The sequence below is a fragment of the Lepisosteus platostomus genome, chromosome 7, assembly GCF_059453375.1.
Source record: "Lepisosteus platostomus isolate fLepPlt1 chromosome 7, fLepPlt1.hap1, whole genome shotgun sequence".
NCBI lineage: Eukaryota > Metazoa > Chordata > Actinopteri > Semionotiformes > Lepisosteidae > Lepisosteus > Lepisosteus platostomus.
In genome coordinates this window covers 59507377-59516293 of record NC_142617.1, presented here as the reverse complement: position 1 = coordinate 59516293, position 8917 = coordinate 59507377, and the positions used below count along the sequence as shown (strand labels likewise).

Genomic DNA, 8917 nt, shown 5'->3' with positions numbered 1-8917 from the left:
TTTATTACATTCATTCTTAAACACCTGAGTAACGGCTACCAGCACTTTCAATGCAGATAAATCTTTTATTTTATAGCCTGGGAAATAAGACCTCCCTCCAGCTCTGTATCTCTTCATCCACCATAGTCTTTCACTGCTTTGAGATGATTGATTTCAAAGGTCATATATAGAATACAGTGCATTACTTTTCGCACCACATAAACACCGTCACTTCTTTGTCCTCTTGGCTCCAGACTATTCCATCAGCCCGAAGGTGGATCTGGAAAGACAGGGACCCTTGGGCAAAGCACTGCAGCATGAAACCTCTCCGAAATCCTCAAAACCCCCCAGTTGCCTTCTGGCAAAGCTGCTCTGGGCTAACGAGTTGATGAGCAGAGGAATTCGCAAGGCCACTTAAGATGCACAGAAAGTTATTCAATTTTAGATTGTGACAAAAACATTCCTGATGATCAGTGATTAGTACTGAAAAATGCATGGCTGGAAAGATTAATCAAAAGGGCTGGAAATGTCATCTTCAATTTTTTTTAACATGTTCCTTACCAGTCTAAGTTAGCTTAGAATATGCTAAAGACCTTGCATTTGCAGTGTGCATTTCCAACTGGGGACTCCGAACACAGATAGTGGCATAGGCTAGATTTGAACTGGCAACCCCTAACATATACAGTTAAACCACGCCTACACTTTCAGTGGAGGATCTGAGTGCAGGAGGATGGAGGTCAGAGGTCAGAGGTGTGCACTTGTGGCATACCCATGAGTTATGCAGCATATTAGAAGTATTTGTAAGTAGAAAAATCTCACAAATTAGAGCAGAAAGCAAATAATACCAGATAAAGCAAAAAGGAATATGACATTGAAAAGACTATCTGAAGTATTCTCCTTACTCTAGTAAGTTCAGCTCTGTGTATCTTGGTATACATTGAGTAGTTTTTGATGCAACCAATATCAAAGTGATGAGGCAGTTTTTGATGGATATTAAAAGCATGGGAAAACTCGTGCTTGGCATTGCTGTGCAAAGTACAGTGCAGCACATGTGGCGCCCTCGCAGTAGCGGAGCACTTGAAAAGCGCCGCGTCGCTAATTATTCAGGGAGTCGAGCAGAGTGGGCTGAGCTCCTCTCCTTCTCAAGGTCGGAGCCGAGGAGAGGTGACGGGAGAGCTGATGGCTGCCTGTAGAATGAACTCTGAACCCTGAGCAGTTTGTCTTCTCACTCAGACAGGCTCCTGCTGTGAGCAGGCGAGAGCCTGGCCTGCCGATTACACCAGGTCTGGTGGCACCTTGAGCCACATCAGCCACGTGCAGAGACTCGTGTCTGCAGCTGCAGTGTGGAACCGACAAATATGTCCATTCTTCCACAAATATTCATACAATTGAGATGTTTCATAATGCTATTGATTTTCTTCAAAAACAGTCCTCTAAGTAGTGTTGTTACAAACCCCAAGCTGCTGTACATAGTTTGAGATTAGTCAAATAAACATACTGTCATCAAATTTAGAGCCTGGGGTTTTCCACTGCAGGTCTCCTATTTGCTTTCAGGAATTTTTTTTTTATTAGGAAATTTGTGAGTTGATATGACAAATACAGCAGAAATTAGTGACATATATTATAGAAAATGTTCCATTGTTTTACATGATGTTGTTCACTAATCCTGTTTCTGCCTTGAACCCTTTGTGTTCTGATGTTTTTTTTTTCTGCAGTAAAAGTTTATAAGATTAGGAGATCTTGTAACAAGTTACCATGATGAGTCATTGTACAATCATGTCTTATGCAGTAGAGCTCAAACTCACTGAAGCTGTACAAGGCCTGATGCACAGGAAGCCATGGCAGGCTCAGTGGAAGTGATATGCAGCAGAGTCCACCTCTGACACCAGTGCTAGCAAGCCTGCCCTGAAACACAGCAGGGGTCCAGCTCTGTCTCTGACTTGGGAGTCTGTGTGGGCTGAGAAACAGTGGTGCCCCCTGCAGAAGCTACACAAGTGTGCACCTGTGATTGTCAGAAAAAGCAATAGGTTAAAGATTGCTACACAGGAGCTAGAGATAATGCAGGAAAAAAACAAAACTCGAACAATGTGAAGCAAATGTTTGAATAAGGAATGAATCCCTTCACTAGCCAAAGAGATCATACTGCAGGGTTGCTTGAGTTCATAGAGGTTTTAAACAAATGAAAGTCCGGTCCACTCTGAAGCCCACGACTCGCAGAGCAGCTGGCTGGCTGGAGAGACTGGCGAGGGGCAGGCTGGGGCACCTGTGATTTACCCGTTACCTCACCCAGGCCAGCTGGATGTCAATCCAGGAGCTTGCTGTGCGTCTCCTGGAGCACTACGACTTTCACAATGAGGTGGTGCTCTCGAAGCCAGCTGCAGATGCACTGCGTTTCTGACAAGAGGACTCCGATGTCAAGGGAATGAAAAGGGCTGGTCCTGTTCTTTTTTAAAACATAAAAAGTTAAGAATTGAAAACTCTTGCTGAAACCCCATTTTGCAAGACTTCTTCAGGGACACCCCCTTTCCCCTAGAGGAGCAGATCCAAGCAGGAGTGGTCCAGAGAGCTGCTGCAGGTCCTGCGCTTGACCGCTGGGTGTGCCGGTCAAGGTGACAGCAGGAGAGAGAGAGAGAGCCCTTTCCGACTGCTGCCCCGTCACTCGCTGCAGGCAGGAAAAGACTCCTGGAATCCGGCCCTGGCAGGGGAGGAATGAAACGCTGTTAGCCTCAGGGGTTTAGGAGGACAACTTCAAGAGAAGGGATGTGAGAGAGGGGAGGTGCTGTGCTGAATATCCAGCTTCTTTATTCTCATCCCATCGAGGCCTCTGGGATTAGAAACAGTTGGTTCAACCCTGCATTTTTCATGATTGTGATGAGTCACAGGCTCATTAATGGGTCACTTTCTGCTTCAGGCAGAAGCCATTTCTTTCTATCAGGAACATGAATGTGGGCTGCTTTTTACTTGTTTTCTGAGTTGTGATTATCAGGTGCAGTGAACACTAATGCTAAACATCACATTCCATCTTTGAATATGGAGACATTTTAATGGAAATACTGTACATTACAGACAATGCAAAGGTGTCCAGTACAGGAGCAAAGCTTTAGATAATGATTTTGATTATCAATTGTGGATAGAGTATATTCTTCAGTGAGGGAAGTTCATAGGGGTACAATTTAATTCAATTCGAAATTTGAACAGCACTAATAAGAAAAACAGCAAAAAGTCAAAGCTAAGAATTCCTAAAGCAGAAAGTAGACAGTTTCATCATGGTATAACACCTAAATTAGTCTCATTCACTTTGATATGAATTGGCATCCCGTGTGTGTGTGTGTGTGTGTGTGTGTGAGAATAGTAAATGTGTAAGGACATTTGTAAATGATTATTGGGAGAGTAAATACATTTTTTTCTGACTAATTAGGAAATGCCTATATTAGTTATGTGTGCAGATTGATCCTCACTTGTTTTTTTATTGGTTGTGTGTGTTTTTCTCAAAAGCTGTATAATTAGATTGGTTTTGCCTGTATTAGGGGTCATGTTCAGGAAGAGCATGAATACTGTATGTCCTCTGAAATGACAGGTGCACATTTACATCAATAAACCTATCAAAACAATCCTGCAGAACCCATTTCTTGGAAAGCAGTAGCAATTCTAACATGTAAAAAGTATTTAATATTATACTGTAGTTGAATATAAACCCTTGAGAGCTTTGTCGAACACATTTCCTTGTTTTGCTCAGATGATCTTCAGGATATCATTTTTTGATCCCCGGTCCAGGTAGACCAGTACTGTATATCTACACGTTTTCAGTGCAGCTGTGCTCTTGCCAACCTGAATCAGGTGATTTTGTTTTAAGTGGAAGGATTTACCAACTTCTTAGGGACCCCAGAACTCTCCTGAGGACATAGGCCTCATCCCCGACACCTCCCGCTTCCTTCTCCAGTCCTCGGGGCTCATCATTAGGGTAAGATGTCGTGAGGCCCGCCTAGCACCAGGAAACCCTACGTCCGTCTCCTGAGGGCATAGGCCTCATCCCCGACACCTCCCGCTTCCTGAGCCCGGGGTCTGGAGGATCTTGCCCCGTCACCCTTGGACCTCCATGTTTTGTCTCTCCATGTGTTTAACAGTGGCTCTGTGGCTAAGGATCTGTGCCTGTGACTGGAAGGTTGCCGGTTCAAATCCCGTGGCCGGCAGAGGAATCCTACTCTGTTGGGCCCCTGAGCAAGGCCCTTAACCCTAACTGCTCCAGGGGTGCCATACAATGGCAGACCCTGCGCTCTGACCCCAAGCTTCTCTCCCTGTCTGTGTCTCCATGGAGAAAAGCTGGGGTATGTGAAAAGATGAATTCCTAAAGCAAAAAATTGTACAGGGCTAATAAAGAAACATTATATTATAAACCTTGTCGCGTCCCACGATGGATTACTCGCTGATGGACTCTCGGACTGAGCCCTGACCTGCCTTTGGACCCTTTTGAATTTGAATGCTATTCTTTGTCTCCCCCGCTCACTGTCTCACGGACTGTCACTATTATTTTGTGCACTATTAAACCCCTGTGTTCCCTTTTACCACGCCTCCTGTTTCTTCCAACTCTTACCGCATCGTACAGGGTCTACTACAAGACCTGACACGGATCTCAGTCCGTGGTCCTAACACAATCCAGGCATGCACCTATTCACAGACAGCTGGGGATGTCCACTGAGGGAGAAATCACTAGGAATCGGCTGTCATCAAGAATGAGCTGTTACACTGAACCTGTGGGCATGAATGTCATCGATGAGTTAGAGGAGTTGCATTGAGGGTGTTGCTCTGGTATTGAGTAAAGGCCCATAAAACATTCACACTAATGGAATTAAAACTGACCCAATTTATTTCCCACTGGTACAGCCACTCGCTTAGACAATAAATCTCCTGGAGATCCTTTTGGATCTTGTACTTTGGATGATTTGTGAGCACAGCCAGTCCACAAAGGGCCAGTTTTTTCATCAGGAACCTTTACTTATCCGTTAGGCAGATGGAATGGTCTTTGACTCTTACTGCCTTTACTGTACTTTTACTGTAAATATCAAAGATAGCTCCCAGTGGCACAGCCAGCATAGATGCAACAGTGGTAGATGATTAAGCTGTTCTAATTTTACTTTACAAAATGTCATCCCTCATCAGAGAGGTTAGCCTTCTTGGAGTTGTGGCAAGCTGTACAGTGTGTGGGGCAGTCTCTCCCTGGGTGGGACAGCTGACTGTCACAGGGCCACACAGAAAGAGACTGTTTGAAACAGCCGATCGACACTGACAAGCAGGAGATGGCTTGTCAATCTCACACCACTGACAGGGAGAACATGCTGCCTCCACAGAGGGGGGACCGGCTGTGAGGTAGCAGCTCCAGCTCCAGCACCATCAAGCCTCCCTGATCCGCAGGTCTTTATCATAGGATCTAGTGATGTCTGTGATGGACTGGCGTCCTGCCCAGTGTGTATCCTGCCTTGCACCCATTGCTTGCCTGTATCGGCTGACTCCCCTGAGATCCTGAATTGGATGAAGAGGTTATGGATATAGTGATACTTGTAATTTTCCCCTAAATTGTAGCAATTTTGTCTGTTTGCATTGTATAACTTATTTGAAAACTAGGTCTTTGGCCCAGTTGTCTCTGCAGGGGAGTTGCCTGTCTAATCTGTACTCTACAGAGTGGCCAGTTTACCCAGCCTGCTGCTTTGGGAAAGTCAGGTATCTCTAATTTTGTTACTCTTGAACTAGTTTCAGTAGTTTTTTTGGAGAAGATTCATTTGTTTGCAAGATTAGGGGTTTGTGAAAGGAAGAACCTCATTATTAAAGTTATGAACATCAGTACTGGACTAATGGCACATTCATCCGCAAAGACTCTGTTAATATCACACCCGGAAATCTAAATTGGATCATGCTCAGCCTGCTTTTAATCACTCTTTTCATTCCATTTCATAGAAAAATGTACAAGTCTTTTAGCATTTACATGACATGAAGAATTAAAAATGGATTTTCCATTAATAGCGTCTAGATGCATTTAAATGCATCCTGAAAAACCCATGTGGGAGGTGAAATGAACTGCTACACAAATGGCCCCTGAGATTCTCCAGTGTCTCAAATAAGGAAAAACAAACGCCTGGAAAAGAGTCATGTGAGCCAGTCAGAGAGCATGAAAATAACTTGAATGTTTTAGCAATTGCACAACAGTGCACCCCCTGCATAAGAAAAGCATGTAAAGAAGAGCATCTGATACTCCCTGTATCAGAAGGTATGACTGAATCAGTAATACTGTCGTAATTTTTACCTGTGTCATGGTACAGGACAGGATGTTACTGCCTACCGTTGTCTCCTCTCCCACAAAAAAGAAAAGTGCAGGTTAATGTCATTTTGAGTCCATGGAAAACTGCATTTCCTGAAACAAAACCCAACTGAAATTACTGCCTTTTGGCTTTAAAATAGCATTGAATCCTTACTTATAAATGTAACTTCCTGATTGCAGGTGATTGTTTCTATACTGTTGTCTAAACTGTTTGTTTTTTACAAATAGTGAATTCAACATTCTGCTTATGGTTTCTAAATAAAAGAAAGATTCTGGAATTTCTGAAGATCTGCATTTGAATTAAACAAATTAATGCTCATACAACACTGCTAATCCACATTCCACAGGCCACAGCGTATACTGAAAATGCAAAACATTTTATTTGTTTTCTTTATTCAGGATTAATACTGAATTACAATTAGGTTGCCAGTCCAATCAAGCATATTTTTGACATTTTAAGAGTATTTTTTAAGCTTACCATCGAAAAAACGAAAATGAGAAATATTTAATATATTATACACTGATGTAATAACTGAAATCAATATGATGTAATAAAGGTACGTCACAAATCAAGTAAGCGAATAAGCATTACCCAGACTGGACCACTGCACCTTTCACAGTCCTGTAACACATGCATCCCAATGACTCACGGGTTTCATGATGCCACACTAGCGGAATTGTGCCGTCTGCACCTGAGCCTCTTGGTGTACTGTGTGATTTCTGGCAAGTCTTCCACCTCGGAGAACATCTTTCCAGCCGGAAGAGTGAAAATCACGAGGGGTGAAATCCAGACCGCAGGGAGGACGAGGTAAACAGCAGAATGCAATCTGGTCAAAGTTTAACAGGCTTTTCTTTTAAAGAGCAAGGGGTGCATTTCACAAACATCCAGCATCATACTTCTTCAGTACGATATGTTTCGTGTAGTCAAAACTTCACTTTGAAAAGAAACTCTAGGAACCTGAACAGCTTAAGACATGCTCTAGAAGGAATAATGATATTACTGGAAATCTTTTCATAGTTCTTCGAAAGGAACAAAGGAACAGCTATGGTCCGGTACGCTCACACATTTTTATTAGAACTATAATAACTTAAATTGCATGAAGGTGCTGTACCTGTGCTCTGTTACTACATCCATCCATCTTCTGGCCTCTTCATCCAATCCGGGGACACGGGGAGCCAGAGCCCGTCCCTGCCAGCAGCAGGCACAAGGCAGGACACCCTGGACTGGGCACCAGGGCTGTGTGGCTCTGCCATTACATGATCTTGACGTTTTTCTGTAAAATAATAACACAAGTATCTTTCAGATCCAAAGAAAAGCAGCCTTCCCCCATTCGAGCAGATATATTTCCCCAGATTTTTTGTTCCTACTATTGGGGTGAAATATGTATTCACCAGGAGGTTCATGAGAGACATGGTCTCAGCTGTGGAAAAGACAAAAGAAATACATACAGCAGGTAAACAGGGCGGGGCCACTGTCAGCAGCAATCTGCTGTCTCACCTGTGCTGTTTTTCCTCCTCCTCTTCGTGCTTGCTAGTCCCTCCGTTTTTTTAGGAAAGCTGAATTTCCTGATTGCAGTGGAAGTTGCTGAGATAGCCTGTCTCCATGCTTTTCACTGGCTTTTCCAAGATGCCTGCCGAGCTCCCTGTCTCCAGGGCCCCTCTCCTCAGGCGCCTGGTAGATTTATTCCATCCACCCTCTGGATGACCCCAGATAAACTAGACGCAAGACAGGCACGGTGCGAGGAGATAAAGATCCACAGTGACAAGCTCAAGGAGTGGAAAACTGAGGCCTGACCACCTTGTCAGATGAAACAGATAACTGCTCCAGCTGCAGTGAAAGCTACCAGTGACAGTGTGCTTCTTCACCGCTGTTACCAGGAGCCATGTTTTTCTCAGCACAAGTGGAAAACTGACATTCAAAGCGATGCCCGGAGCTGACATATTTATGCAACATCTGCCTGTTCTTCCCTTCTTAGGCCTTTGTGTTCCAAGATGTCTCTGTTTTGAGTCTGGTTATGCTAAACTAAACAGGTTAAGACTGAATTGGAGGGGTCAATAGTATTCAAGCCATATTTTTCATAAATGTCCAAAGGTTTCCAAGACCTGCTTTCCCATATGGAAAATAAAATGTAAAAAGCTTGTTTTAGATAAATGTACTGAAATAAATGTGAAATGAATGTTTCAGCATTGCAGTTTAGTCTCATAGTGGACCTGTCCTCTTGGGATTTTTCAATTTTAGTTTTAGTGCGCTGATGCTTTTAGCTGTGAAGAGACACTGGCTGGATTCCCTGTCCCTGCTGAGGAGAAACAGGCCTCAAACATCCAGATTCGCAGCTGTGATTGTTGCCAAGGCTGTTTCAATCAAATATTGACTGAGCGGGCAGAATGCTTATATAATCAACATATTTGACTTTTTTTTATTTTTTTTACTGAGATTGAACATTTCACCCAAATAAGTGTTCAGTTTAATCATTCAAGTTCTGATTAAAAATGTGTACTTTAAAAAACGAGTTCATGTCCCTTGGGATTCAACCAAACAGAGTACTGATGGAAGGGGGGAATTTTGCAAGGAGCTGTGCATTGTCTAATCTTACCCAGGACGTATGTGTTTAAAGGCTGGATAAAAAA

At 43.4% G+C, this 8917-nt stretch overlaps 1 long non-coding RNA gene across 1 annotated transcript; it reads right to left on the bottom strand.

Moving 5' to 3' along the window:
* Positions 1-1659: 1659 nt before the first annotated feature.
* On the bottom strand, positions 1660-8026 carry LOC148659342 (uncharacterized). Its single transcript, XR_015940443.1, has 3 exons — positions 7788-8026; positions 7402-7563; positions 1660-2674 (listed from the first exon to the last, which is right to left on the bottom strand). It is a non-coding gene; the product is annotated as an uncharacterized LOC148659342 (long non-coding RNA).
* Between the last annotated feature and the right edge of the window lie 891 nt (positions 8027-8917).